This window comes from Leiobunum rupestre, chromosome 3 (assembly GCF_980474605.1).
Source record: "Leiobunum rupestre chromosome 3, qqLeiRupe1.1.hap1, whole genome shotgun sequence".
NCBI classification, from domain to species: Eukaryota; Metazoa; Arthropoda; class Arachnida; order Opiliones; family Sclerosomatidae; genus Leiobunum; species Leiobunum rupestre.
This window is the reverse complement of record NC_143386.1, coordinates 38,119,180-38,134,128: the sequence shown is the minus strand read 5'-3', so window position 1 is coordinate 38,134,128 and position 14,949 is coordinate 38,119,180. Positions and strand designations below refer to the sequence as shown.

Sequence of the window (14,949 nt, the reverse complement as noted above, 5' to 3'; positions counted from 1 at the left end):
GCAGAAAATGTCGTAAGGCCAAAAGTATCAAATAAGTGAGACACTATTTTGCGAAAAACTTCGTATGGCCAAAAGTAACAAAGACGTATCCATATAGTAAGATATGAGTGGTTTTAAGTGCGCTTTGTTATAGGTAGTTTTTTCGTACATTATTATGTTGTTTTAAGTTGGTGTACTGGTTGATTAAACTATTACTCGTAGTTATTTATTTACAGGGTGAATAAGAACATGTTGTAATGAAGTTGTTTTTGTAGTTGTATGTACAGGGTGTTTGGAAATTTACCGAAGATTCAATTTCATTGTTAGAGCGTAGCTCCTTCACTAGCGACTCAAATGGCGTTAGGTCTGTAACGCTGTTTCTCAGAAACTACCCCACCTATTGAAAAGAAACTTCACACAAATAACGATATAAATAACCTCCGTGTCCTAACGAAGTGGAAAACGAAAAAGGGTTGTGAAAGGTCCAAATTTATAGGACACGCACCGTTTTTTTAAGTTTATTTTTATTTGATTGGCAAGGTAGACGAAATTCGTTCGGAAATGTAATTGCCCAAGTTCCAGAATTAAAATTTACAGAAAATATTTCGTAATATACTGCAATTTGGTTTGACGTTTTCAGCATACAAATAAATTCTTACACCTTGTTTACCAGTTCTCTTCCCTCAGGCTGATAATATAATCTAAAATCTTTTGCGTTATGAAAAAGGTTTTATATACTTTACGCATAACACTGACGTGGTAGATATTTTAAGCTTAATAAGAAGGTTTTAGTTGAGGAAACTTGAGGTTGGAACTAAATTCAAATAATCTAGTTATAGGCCTGGTTTTCCTATTCGGTGGGCAATGGGTTAGGTTAGGTGATTTTCATTAATTTAGCATGATGTACTGCAGGCAGGAGACATGAGCTATAATTTAGAAAGCAATAACGATAAAGCATTCCGCGGCGAACGAGAAAATGACCCACGGCGAACGACAAAGTGTTCCACCGCGAACGACTAAACGTTCTAATTTGAACAAAGAAGGTTTGTGCAATATAGAACATCTAAGTTCAATATTGAACCATCAACCATCGTTTTTTATCGAACGAATATTTTTTGTTCATATTAGAACAAAATAGCGTTCTGTTACAGGGACAACCTTCTGAACGGCGATTTGTTCAAATAAGAACAATTTTTTTTAACAGTGTAGAAGACGTTTTGTACGAGTAATTCCAATTATTTGTAATGGCTTTAAATTCGTTGAGGATTTCGCTTTTTCCCCTTTTAATTTTGAGCAGTTGTAATAGTCCATGAGTCAGATCGCGGAAATGGGGTTTTTGTTACAAACCCACTGCACAAAAACGTTGTTATTTTCTGATCACTTGGGCTGATTGAAAATGTCGAGACATGCAGGCTATCTAGTCCATAGATTCAAGATTCAAGATTTCATTGAGAATTCCTGGACCATGTACAACCCCTTCAAAACGAGCCGGAATAACCATAATAAGGAACGCGTTTTAAACAACAACAAAAATTAAATATAATGTGCATGTGCTTTGGAAAAAGAGGAGGATAAATGTAAAAGTACATTGAACCCGTTAATAAGTTTCTATTTGTCCCGAACACTCGCGCAACTGTCACTATTGGGGTTAGCGACAGTGGGGTCGCCAGGGGTTGAAGTTTTGGGGCACTTTAGCCATAAGCCCTCAAGTTTAGTTTTCGACGAACCTTTTTTGGAACAACTCTTTTCAAGAAAAATTCCAAGATTTCGCCAAAATTAAGATGGAGTTGGCGCAATCCTAGAATCCTCCCTCAAAAGCGATCCTCTTCGGTACGCCCTGTTTTATGTGGTTCTCAATATTTACTCTCACCGGGTAAACCGGTATAGCGAAAAATTAATAATTTCCGTTTGCATAGAAATAAAGGTATATAACGACACATTTGAAAAACTCAAGAGCGAAGTGGGACAGACTTTTAATAGTTTTACTAGAATTTTTCGGAAATTTTAGAAGAAGCAATAGCTTCATTTTAGGAGGCGTTTAAAGGAAATTTAAGGTGGCGCTTCTGAAATATTACAGGTGGCTCAAGCGCTACCTAAATAAGCCTAGCGACGCCACTACTTAGTGAGATACTTACTGATATTTGGCTCATTTCTTAAACCATCCTTTTACCCTGGCACCTAAAAGAGGAACTTAACCCCAAAAACAGAAACCCACATTGCAAACAATGCCGTGCGCTTTATAATAAGTTTATAATTATATTGCATAAGAAATTCAGATTGTCAAAATAAATAGTGAGAACTATTTGTTAAATTAACGTCATACCTAAACACATAAGGGCCTCAAACTAGAAAAATGCATAAAAACAATTAATTCAAACCCAAACCACGGCTTAATGAATTAATCTAAAGTCTACCAAAATGGTCCACAGTAAAACATACTTATGGTTTTTTCCTTTGCATTTCTAACTTTTACGTACAAACGTGATGTTACGCGCAGCTACTGCAAATGAAGTTCTCGAGTTATAATTATTGAAATTGACAAATGATTTTTCAACAAATTCTTTAAAATGGGAATTTTATATTCTATATTACTTAGAATTCAATTTTTTGAAATTTCCCGAAATAACAATTCAGAAATTTAAATTAAATTCTGTTCATTAAGATTGGCGTGTTTAAAGTTAAATATTGTAAAGATCGTAATATCGAACACACTTACCTTGTTTTGGTGCAGCTTTGATCCGGAAGGAGGTGGGTTAGGATGAGGTTGCTTGCTATCAACTATAGCAAAATGTGATAGTTGAAACGCGTAATTTTTGGTAGCGAGGTTCAGCGTTCGCGCTTAACTCTTCACTCTCGTAAATTTTATGTACTCTGCATCTCAGCAGTGTCCAATGCATGTGCCAGGGCCTTCATTGCTACGGAAAATGAGTAGACTTATTTAAAATGAGCAACAAGTTGATGTTTGTCCCGGCCTGTGTCAAAACTAAACAAAACTTTTAATGCCAAAGGCATATCAAAACATTAAATAATCCATAGGTTTCAAAATAGGCCTTTCCATAAAATATTCCTATGTACTTTCACTGTTTTTTCTACGTCACACACCACCAATTTCGCTAAAACTAAACAATAAGTTGGTTGTACTTTTTGCATTTTCCGGTAAGATTTCCCCAAACATTTAACACGGAACTCAGGCTTAGTGACATCGGAGTTTAAACTGATTTTATTTTATTTTCGATACTTTTTAAATTAATTATTATCGCAATACCCATATCAACTCTGTGAAAGTATTATTAAAACCTAGATATTTATTAGTTTGTATTTTGTGATAACCAACAATCTTAACCTGATACACTAGCTACTGTCTACTGTGACTGTCAATGAAATGTTAAGCCTTAGTTCACGAGGCTATAAACTGTTAAACATTATCATAATTCAAAACCGTACTAAATTTTTCGTTAGTTTAAATATTTAAATCATCTTCTCTTATGACTAGTTAAGTAAACGAAATACTTGTATACTTTAAACATTTGATATAACAAATTAAACAATATCACTTGGATTAATTTTAATCCGCCGTGTTTTGTAAATACTTACACTCGGTAGCAGACGACATACCGAGTTCAAGAGTCAAGTGAGGGTAAAAACAAGGAGTAATATATATATAACGTTGATCTAAATAATCCTTGCAAAAACAGTTTTCCTTCCCCCTCTTACCGTAACGAACATTTTATGGAAAGGTCTATTGACTAGAAGGTCAATTACAAGAAAAATATTACCAATGTTCTACGCCCGAGGGTCATTGAAAGTTTCTGGTACCTTAGTACCAGTTGAAGAAAATTCTTGACGCACAGTAAACCATAGTTTGTGGTTAGTGTGGAAATAGCGACGAATCGCCTTCAAATGACAACCATTAAAACGATACTTAAGTGAACCTCACAACGGAGGTGAGGTTCTTAGGATTACGTTATCGAGAACCGCACATTGTGAATATTGGAAGCTTTAACGAAAGAACCGGAGATTTCTTCGTATCTTTTTCAGTCTCACTAGGACTGAGAGAAGATGTCCACAAAAAATAATGTATTCTGGTTTAAATCACAGAGGCACGTGACCTATTTCATCCGGGTTAGATATAGTGTCACTTGGAACCAATACCTTTTTGGCGTCTATATTTGAATTGCCCAATAGTTCTTAATGACCCCTCCCGGGTCTGAGGTCAGGACACTTTCACTGGAAGTTGTAAAATCTCGCACACCAAGCACAAAGTTCAGAGACCAAAATTAACAACTTTAACTTTGACACATTCCATATTTAAAAGTAATACAACAAAAATTCTTTCTAACATCAAAGAATCGATACCGGTGATTTATTTTATACATAACTGGATTAATGGCAATTCTCAATTCTTGGAATAAGAATTCAGGACGAATAATGAAGCTAAGGAACTTAAGAGAAATAACATTTGGGAACGGGTTGCTTATGATAAAGCACGAAAAGAAAAGGGGGAGAGCGATGGGTCAATCTACCGGGCAAGGACAAAGACGGGGTCGGGAAATGAAAATATGCGCACTAGTCTTCTAAACCAATTTGGGGACCACTCTGCCACCTAGTAGCAACAAACAGAGCAGCCCACACAAGGAGAACGCAACCCGTCAAAAGTCGGTCACTTTTTTGTGTACAGTTTTAATTGGTTAGACGCTTTAGCGCCTGCTGCCGTCGGAAGGAGAAGAATTGGAAATTGTCTTCCCCCCTTTCCGTAAGAAGCTCAGCGAAAAGGCTCGTCCAATGAAATTTGTTCACAACACTGCGTTAGAGTGTTTAAAGGCTAGCTGCGTTCTCCTTGTGTTTGTTGTTCCTAGCTGCTACAGTAACTGGGGTCACCTTCGCTGAACGCATATTGCGAATATAACAATCGTCAGAGAAAGGGCCAACATTCGTTCGCGACGAAAGGTATTTTAAAAGAAACTTAAAGGAAAGAGCATAAGAGGGATAATTATGGCTGAGAAACTTAACGAAAGAACAATTTCTTCCAGGAATTAATATTTGGGCATTACATGCACTGCTCTGCTCCAGCTAAATTAATGGGAAAATCGAAACCGTGGAGCATCTTTGCATCTTAGCTCAATTATTTTAACCAACACTACGATATCAATTATAGTATGACGAAATTTAAACTGTTCTAAGCAGGGGCGTACTTATTTTAACCGAATTAAGCACTGGCTTTGCGATTTTAACTGTACCATGCACTGGCTTTGCGATTTTAACTGTACTAAGCAATGGCTTTGCGATTTTAACTGTACTAAGCAATGGCTTTGCGATTTTAATTGTACTAAGCACTGGCGTTGCAGTTTTAAGTCTACTAAACACTGGCTTTGCATTTTTAACTTTACTAAACACAGGCTTTGCAATTTTAACTGTACTTAGCAATGGCGTTGCAATTTTAACTGTACATTTTAGTAAATTAATACTAAGGTATACAAAATATGTTTTATGACTTTCTCGTAGAGGTCGGGGATGGTTAACTTTTATTCAATAGATAAAGCTCTCAAAATTATTCGTAAAACGTTTTGATCAAGTAATTTATATTTCTGTATTATCCGATTAATGTTTTGATAAATTTGTAAAATTATTCGGAAAAACGACGTTTTTTTCGATAAAAAGCTCAAATTTTACGAATAATACATGTTTTTTAATCATTTTCCGAAATATTAACCGGAAAATTTCTTTGTTTAAATTTTTTCCCCGAAAAAAATCAATTTAAACATGGATAATGATTAACCGTTACCGACCTCTACTTTCTCCTCATGCGACAATTCATTTTCCGTATTTTAATTAAGGACTGCTCTTTAGGCGGATGCCTATTTATATTTATAATTTTCCCCAAAATTATTTCAACTTGATCCTTACAATAGGCCAAAGAGAAGTTATGAAATATCTACGTGTTATTACTTGACTTTCTGTCGATGTATATGAAGAAATGAAATAGTACCATAGGGGATTAAAGCTTGATTTGGCGAAGAGTAGTATAGCCTCTTATTAATGCATATCATACTTACTTGGCGTAGCTTCGATCTCGATCTGGTAGGAGACAGGCTTGGAGAAGGTCTCACCATTGCACCATGGGTGAGACCGACTCTTACCACTTGTCGCAAAATGCGACTTGCGGCACGCTCAATTTTTGGTAGCGGGGTTTTGCGTTCGCGCTCGACCCTTCTAAAATTAAATTTCCAAAATCAATTCTTCAAGTGTACTCCCCAATGTGTGCGAAAGCGGGAACACGGCACGAAGTATTTACGGCTGCTCGGATATGAGATTGGCTATGACAGCCATAATACTTACTTTAATCCATACCCAATTAGAGTCAGCTATGTCTCGTATTAAGAGAACCAAAATCTTGTTGGCTTAAAGGCTGGTTTTCACTAAAGATGAAAGAGACCCCCAACGCTACACTCTCAGTCACTGTTACTTTCGACCACTATCAAAGGCGGGGATTTTTCGGTTTCCTCGGGAAATATAATCCGCTAAACAAAGTGATCTGTGTTAATTATTGAGCAGCTGAAAATAAACTCTCACCGCGGCGTTTCTGTCCTTTCGAAAAGCAACTTTTTCCCTGCGCCGCTTTAAGCCTAAGCGGAACAGCCCAATTAAACTATAACCTGGACTTCCAAATGTTCAAATTTATTAATGTGTATGTATTAATAAAACGTACAAAGATTGTAAGAATTTACGTAACATGCGTATTATTTTTCAACGAGTACGTGTATCGATTTGGACTATTTTTTTGAAAATCATGTCTCTGAAACGAAGCACTTATGAATACATGAATTTATGGTAAGTTAAGACACCTAATGTCATGACACACTTATCGGAAACATCCTGTACAATAAAAGGACACAATACATTTATTTATGATTCCTTTTTTTACACGCTATTGACATGAAAATTCATATTAGCCCCGCTTAAATATTACTTTAGAAGGTTCTAAGACCATAGTGTCTGACACCCCATAACAACCAATTATTTATAAAAGATTTGATTATTTAGGGTTATTTTTGGATCATCAAGGGAAGGGGTCGACCGCGTACGCAGGATATGTATAACAACTTTATACTATAAAGTTGTTATTAATGACTTTTTGAATTAAGATAAGTCTGACAATGAAGTTATCTCAAACTATTGATACTGTAGCAAATAAAGTTAACATTTGATTTTTTTTATATTATTCACAAACGGTTTTAGTAATTAAAAGTTTAAATACAAAGACATTTCTTATTTCAAATTTTAGAAAAATTGATGATTAGGTATTTGTTATTTGGAAGACTACATTACTAAAAAAAGGAAGATATAAAATTAGATTAAAACTAATATTTGCACCTTTAAGGCTTTAACTGGTTAGAGCTCTAAGCAGTTTTTTTCAGTTTTTGTTATAATACAGTAATTTATATTTATCTTTTTCGTAGCGTACCCGTTGCACCTCACAATTACAAGTCTCCAAAATTACATCAGTTGCGCATGCGCCGAACTTATTTGAAGCGAGGCACGACAAAATCCTACTTATATTAGAATGAGCTAGGGGTTTCTCCTTCATAGTAGGTTTATAGTAACGAAAAGGCAAACAAAATGTACAGAGACACCATGAATTAGCTATTTCAAGAAATATTTTTAAACGTGTGAAAATTTGAAACATCTTAAAAACTTGGATGTGAATGGTGCTCGGGTTTTTTGTAAGTTATACTATGGGAACGGTTCTACAAGGCAGTGATGAAATATTTTGCAACATCTTGTATTTCATGGATAATATCCTTTATAAAAAGCGGTATTTTGGTCAAAATTGGCCCTTTGATTGCATTTTACAGAAGATCTGTTCAACTGAATTTCATCAAACTTTAATTTTATGTATAACATAATTCTATACATGATCTGTAAAAGAAATTCAGTGGAATTCCATGTAGGGAACGTTTGGCCCTCTGGTGGCAGGTAGCGAAATATTATTTATATTTTCGGATACAACTTAAAACAAAATTAAAAATAAATATAAAAGGTGGGGTGGCGGAGTGGTTAGCACTTTCGCCTCGCAGCAAGAGGATCCGGGTTCGATCCCAGCTTGTGGCACTGGGTGAAAACTCGGAACAACTCCTTCTGCGTTGAGTTTGCAAGTTCTTTCCCCACTGGTTTAAAGGGTTTTCCCCCGAGCTCTTCGGTTTCCCCTTCCATAAAAACTTGTTGAGGCTAACGGCAATAGTTAGTGTAGGGAGCTGTTGGCTTGCAGGGCTTGCCACAACCCTCCTACGCATTGTAACCCAGCCACCTGAATTAAAGGCTTTAAAAGTCACTCGATGACTTAGGCCTAAGGTGGTGCCTTGGGTACTAGCCTAACTAGCTGATTATTATTTATTATATTAAGTTGATATTTAATTTTGTCACTAAAAAGTCGGGTTTGAAACACTGTGCGCTGACCTGACGTAAAAATATCGCCACATCCTGAAGAGCAACGAAATTGAATACACTCATCCATCTTTGGAAACGTGATATTGGTTTCCGTTATTGTTTTCAACAGTATCTTTCTGATAACCTGCTTTACGCATTTACAAAGTTATTTAATATATTTATGCACATCTGTATCACAAATATCGAATATTAAAAAGGTCACATGACAATTTTTAGTTGGTTTTTAAAAACTTAATATTATTTTGAAACGTTAGACGGTTATACTTACCTGGCGTCGCTGCAGCCTTGATCAAAGAGGAGGTGGGCTTGGATGAGGCTGTACCATTGCACTCTGGTGTTTTTTACTCTAACCACTTGTGCAAACTGCATTAGATGGGGCGTACAATTTCTGGTAGTGGGGTCCTGCGTACGCGCTCGACCCCTTACTTTATCAACACTAAAGATAAACATTCACTACTTAGGTATCATTTTAGAGTTTCGAGTGCAAGACTACTATTTGCTTTGATACAAGTATGAGTTCATCTTAGTAACCATTCGCGCATTCGTTCGATAGTAAATGTTACGAAGATTCTCTTAAATCCATGTACAGTTCCGGCACGTTTAATTTTTGTTGCCATATTTTGGTAGTTCCACCTAGAGAGTTCAGTTATAAAAAACAACATCGTGACCATTTAAATCTTTAAATATATTTGCGGTTACGAATATTGCGCCAAAATCAAACCGGAACCGGTAACAGCCCACGAAGTAAACTTCTCATAACTCGATAGAAGAATTTCAAAAGATATTAAACAAATAGTATTGCTTTAATTATTGAGTGCAACGTGTCAATTTAGAAAATTTTAATGGGGGGGGGGGGAGAATACTGTTCACGACCACAAAAAGTTACACCTAACCTTCGAAATTTTATATCGTAAGATTTGAAATTTCGTTCGTTTTTATAAACCAACTGTTCGACACAAATAAAGATCATTGCGATGAACTAGACTACATTCATTTTGCAAATCTCACCTTAAAACAAAATTGTGGTTACTTCCAAATTTGCAGGATTGTTAGTTGTGAAAAGCCTAGGTAACCTAATACCGAAAAATTGTCACGATTTTGCTGAAATGTACAAATAACAACGATCTTCCCCGATAGTGAACACCCTGAAAATTTCACATTTCTAGGTAATATAGTTTTGGAGCAAAATGCCTGGGACAATCAAATTAAATAGTTATAAATTATGAAACTAAAGAATAAATACTTTAATTTTACATTTCGTAGTAAATTTTTTTGCGTTCCTAATAAAATTTTGCGTTCAATAATTAGTTTATAAAACCTATACATACTTAAATATTCTCAGAAAAGTTGAGACTTTCTTGAGACGGCCTGATGATGTATAAGATAAGGTACCCTTTCCTTTTTTAAGTTGGCGTAAAGTCGAATGTTTTTGGTATACTGACCGTTGGCCGACCCTTTTTCGAGTAGGCCATTTCGACCTAAAATAGTGCAGAAGGATGACCACGGGTTTTTACTATTATCTCGATGTCGGCCCGACTCTAAAACGACTCATTTGTGCTGCAGGGAAATGATCTATAAACCGATTTCTGCCTAAGAAAAACTGTTTTTACTGTTTGCCGCTAGATGGCAAAAATTTTCAAAATATTTCAAAAGAATTGGATGTGTCGATATTTTTACGTTAGGTTAGCGCTGTACAGCGGATGCAATAAAAACTTATAAATAGGGTTAAACAAAAGCCTTTTTTCCGATCGAATAGTGCTTAGGGCAACGCAATAAGCGTTACACAGATCGAGATAGGGTCTTTTTAAATTAGCTGATTTCCGCCATTTTGAATTGGCTGCCATCTTGTAGAGATCCGTCTAAGATGGATCTTGGAGCAGTGAGCAACTCATTGATGTTTGGACTGGGTCACTACTGATATATTATACTTAAATTTAGTTTTATTGTTTAAACCGTGCTCCTTATTATGATTATGCCGGCTCGTTTTGAAGGGTACCGCACTGAGAATCTGGCACCCGACTAACAAACCAAAAAGGAAACTTAGCCCCAAAACAGAAACCCACCTAGCAAACAATGCCGTGCGCTGTATCCTAAGTTTATAATTATATTGAATAACAAATTCCGATTTTAGAAATAAATAGTGAGAACTATTTGTTAAATTTACGTCATACCTAAACACATAAGGGCCTCAAACTAGAAAAATACTTAAAGGGAATATAACCTGCAAAGCAATCTTTACGGAAGACCCCTTCAATTTTTCAAATGTCCCTGTACAGTGGCGCCAAACATGTTTAAAGCCGAAGGCAAGAGCTGCAGGCGTTGGTGTTCCACACCAAATACCTGAGGTTATATTCCCTTTAAAAACAATTTATCCAAATACAAATCACGGCTTATAAAGACTTAAACTGAAGACTACAAAAATGGCCGTAAGTAAAACTTTAACAAACATTTTGGTATTTAAACTCCATTTGCAACTTTTACGTCCAAACGCGATGTTACGCGCAGCTACTGAGTTATAATTATTGAAATCGACAAATTATTTTTGAACACATTTTTTAAAATGGTAAGCGTATATTCTTTATTACTAAAAATTTAATTTTCTGAAATTTCCAGAATTAACAATTCAGAAATTTAAATTAAATCCTGTTGATATAGATTTGCGTGTTTAAAGTTTAATATTGAAATGGTAGCGAGGTTCAGCATACTTACCTTGCGTTGCTGCAGCCTTGATCTATAAAGAGGCGGGCTAGGATGAGATTGCTTCCACTGCACCAAGGAAGAGTTGACTCCTATCAACTGTCGCAAAATGTGACAGTTGGGACGCCTAATTTATGGTAGAGGGGTTCTGCGTACGCGCTCGACCCTTCACTTTTGAAAGAAAAAAATAAAATGAACATTTCATCGTAGAAGTTCCCAATGCATGTGCCAGGGTTTTCTATACTATTGAAAAAGAGGGGAAATAATTTAAATATACACTGATCAGTATTGACTTATCAAAGTGTGTGTGCAATGAGCGCTGTAAGGTTTTTGTTTTCTGGTATTTCGAGTAATCTTCTTGGAAGTGAATTTGCGCTACAGAAGCAACTCTAACTGTAGGAGTTACTTAATTGTTGAGTGCGATGAATATCCTCACCAGCAGGAGTGAAATTGTTTTCCTCTTGAATGCGAGACAAAAATGATCATTTGTTCGGCGATTTAAATCTTGAAGTTAAGCTTTTAATGTGCAAGTCAATGGTACGATTGTCTTCAATAGCTTCATTTTTATCTTACTCTTTCAAATTGCAAACATTTTATTGTTTATCTGATCTTTTTTTAAGCCCGTGACTAGACTTCCCACGAGTGTGCCTAACGAAGTCAAGATCGTTTAAGGTTGTTTTACTGAGACTTCCTTGGGCTGTGGGCTTTTTGAGTGAAGGCTTGATCTTCCGGAAAAAATGGTTTTCCAGCCATTTTGCAGGCAAAAAAAAAAACACAATGTGGTCATTCGTGTTGACACATTCCTCCAAATCCGGCTTTACAAACGCACCAAGCATAATCTACCATACCCGTTTTCGTATTTATTTTAATTTCAAAATTGTACTTTGAATTTATAGTGAAAGACCCTTTCTATTTTGCCCTTGGTGTATGAACTTACTATTTTAAAGAATGTGTTCGAAAATAATTGGTCGATTTCAATATTATAACTCTAAAGCTTGATTTAACACACCTAAGCCCATAAGTATGTTGAAGTTTTGGTGGACTTCAGATTAAGTCATTTAGCCGTGATTTGAATTTATAGTTTTTAAGCATTTTTCTAGTTTGAGGCTCTTATGTGTTTAGGTATGTCATAAATATAACAAATTGTTCTCACCAATTATTTCGACTATCTGAATTTCTTATGAATCATACTTTTAAACTTACTATATCACGCAGGATATTGTTTGCTTCGTGGGTTTCTGTTTTGGGGCTAAGTTCATCTTTTCGGTTTGATAGTGGCGTGCCAGATTCCCTGCGATACTGATGAGCCCCAAATTGGGCGAAACCGGTCTTCCGTTCAAAGTTCTGGCTATTTTACTAACGTTTAATTCGTTTTTGTTTCGAAGATCTATATTTGGTCCGAATTTTAAGTAATTATTTAATGCTCGAAGACGTATGTACGATTAATTCGAAAGTTTTGTTGTTAAATTCGTTGAGGATTTCGCTTTTTCCCCTTTTCATTTTGAGCAGTTGTAATAGTCCATGAGTCAGATCGGGGAAATGGGGTTTTTGTTACAAACTCTCTGCGCAAAAAGGTTGTTATTTTCTGATCACTTGGGCTGATTGAAAATGTCAAGACATGCAGTGTATCGAATTTATATATTCGAGATTAAAGATTTCATTGAAAACATGGACCATACGTACAACCCCTTCAAATCGAGCCGGCATAACCATACTTAGGAACGCGGTTTAAACAGCAAAAAAATAGATATAATTTATCAGTAGTGACTCATCCGAACATCAATGAGTACACCACTGCTCCAGGATATATCATAGAAGGATCTATTCAAAATGGCACAAATTGGCTAATTTTAAAAGACCATTAAGCCTATTGAGTTGTCCGCAGCACTATTAGATCGGAAAGTATTTTTTGCGATAATTTTTGTTTATTTTGCCATCTAGCGGCAAAAAGTAAAAACTGTTTTGCTTAGGCAGAAATCGGTTTATAGATACTTACCATCAAAGTTCCAGTCTACATAACTGTATTATAAGTTTGGTGAAACATGGAATCTTCGATCATCCCAATATATGACAGATTAAAAAGTTTGATTCGGCTCGCTGATTGTACGTACCAATTAATTTTATGCCGTCCTGACCATTTTCAAGCCTAAAATCATTTCTAAAAGGGGAAGAGAGATATGGTTATAAACTAATAACAGAAATAAAATTTTATTGCATTAAATAAATTGACCAATAAACCAATTTCTGATGAAGAAAAAACAATCTTGCCCGTTGTCTCGCTAGATGACACAAGTTATTAAAACTCTTATCGAACGCTGTAGATGGCAACGGAATAAGCGTATCAATGGCCGAGATTAAATTAGCTGAGTGCCGCCATTTTGAACTGATGCCAACCTGAATAGATAGAACTCTAAAGGCTTCAACACATAACTTTCGATCACCCCAAGTTATCAGAAAATAATATCGTCTATAGTTGGTAATAGATTCCCTACTTGGCCCCATCTGGTTCAAGAATGCCGCCATTTTGAATTGGCTGACATCTTGAATAGAACTCGATAGATTGCTACACTAACAAGGAGACTACCCGAGGTGATTCTCACAAAAAAAATTTAAATTAGGGTGTTGTGTAGACGGTTGGGTACCATGAAACTTCCTTAAGGGAAAAGTTGCAATGGACTTAAGTTTTGCCCTGGCAACCGAAAATGTTTTGGCAACTTCAAACGAAAATATTACAAAAAATGAAAAAGTTAAATTTAACAAATCCTTACCAAAATGGTCAATTTGATAATTTTTTTTAATAAATTACCTATTTTGTGTAAAAAAGACAAATTTTTAAATGCTTTTATTTTTAAGGATATTTTATGAAAATTTTCGAATAGATAGAACGCGATGAACTCCTACACCAAGTAGCCTCTATCTGAAATATCGGCGCTGAAAGTGGATAGCAGAAACGCTATTTCCTCCATCTGTCTCACGGACTCTTACAACTGCGCTCTGATTGCCACCCTCTCCCAAAATCTTCCGTTTTCTACTCTAACAAGAGATAGGGAATACTATTAGATTATTTCAAATTACGCAGAACAAAAATAGCAAGTTTTACTCGTTTTATAACTTTTTATTGCATCCGCTAGATAGCCCTGACATAAAGTAAAAATATCGCGTTATCCTAAAGCGAACAGCAAAATTCGATACCGTAATCCATTTTTGAAACGTGATATTGGTATCCGTTTATTTTTTCAACAGTCTCTTGCTGATGACCTAGTTCTTGTGTTTGTAAGGTTATTTAATGTAATACCGCCAATTATTTTAAAACAATTCGAATATTTAAATGGTTACATGTTACTTTTTATTTTGCTTTTGAAATAATAAATGTTTTCCCTAGAACATTGCAATTCATACTTACCTGGCGTCGTCGCGGCCTTGATCTGGAAAGAGGCGGGCTTGAAAGAGGTGGCACCATTGCACTCGGGTGTGATTGACTTCAACCACTTTGCAAACTGCAATAGATGGGGCGTATAATTTCTGACAGTGGGGTCCTGCGTACGCGCTCGTCCCTCTCCATTAAAGATCTAAAGATAAACATCAACGACTTACAGAAAGTCTGTGATAGTTTGGGATAAGAACCGTCTAAGGTTTTACATATTAGCTGGTTAAAATGCATTTTCGAGTCAATAGCTTGTAAAAAAAGAAAGAAAATATGTTGTGTCCTTCTATTGCGCAGGGTGTTTCCGCAATGTGCGTCGTTAACTTTAGGGGGTGTCCTAATTAGCAATAATTGTCCAATGAACATGGGTTCTTAAATAATGTTCAGAAATATGGGTTCCAAAA

The 14,949-nt window shown here is 35.8% G+C and overlaps 4 non-coding genes across 4 annotated transcripts; all 4 read left to right on the top strand.

The window, feature by feature from the left end:
• Nucleotides 1-6,024: 6,024 nt before the first annotated feature.
• LOC149951693 (U1 spliceosomal RNA) lies at nt 6,025-6,189 on the top strand. The gene has a single exon (XR_016480129.1). It is a non-coding gene; the product is annotated as a U1 spliceosomal RNA (small nuclear RNA).
• Nucleotides 6,190-8,684: 2,495 nt separating this feature from the next.
• Nucleotides 8,685-8,847, top strand: LOC149951692 (U1 spliceosomal RNA). Its single transcript, XR_016480123.1, has one exon. It is a non-coding gene; the product is annotated as a U1 spliceosomal RNA (small nuclear RNA).
• Nucleotides 8,848-11,125: 2,278 nt separating this feature from the next.
• Nucleotides 11,126-11,290, top strand: LOC149951691 (U1 spliceosomal RNA). The gene has a single exon (XR_016480132.1). It is a non-coding gene; the product is annotated as a U1 spliceosomal RNA (small nuclear RNA).
• A 3,226-nt stretch (nt 11,291-14,516) lies between these two features.
• On the top strand, nt 14,517-14,678 carry LOC149951690 (U1 spliceosomal RNA). Its single transcript, XR_016480122.1, has one exon. It is a non-coding gene; the product is annotated as a U1 spliceosomal RNA (small nuclear RNA).
• Nucleotides 14,679-14,949: the final 271 nt, after the last annotated feature.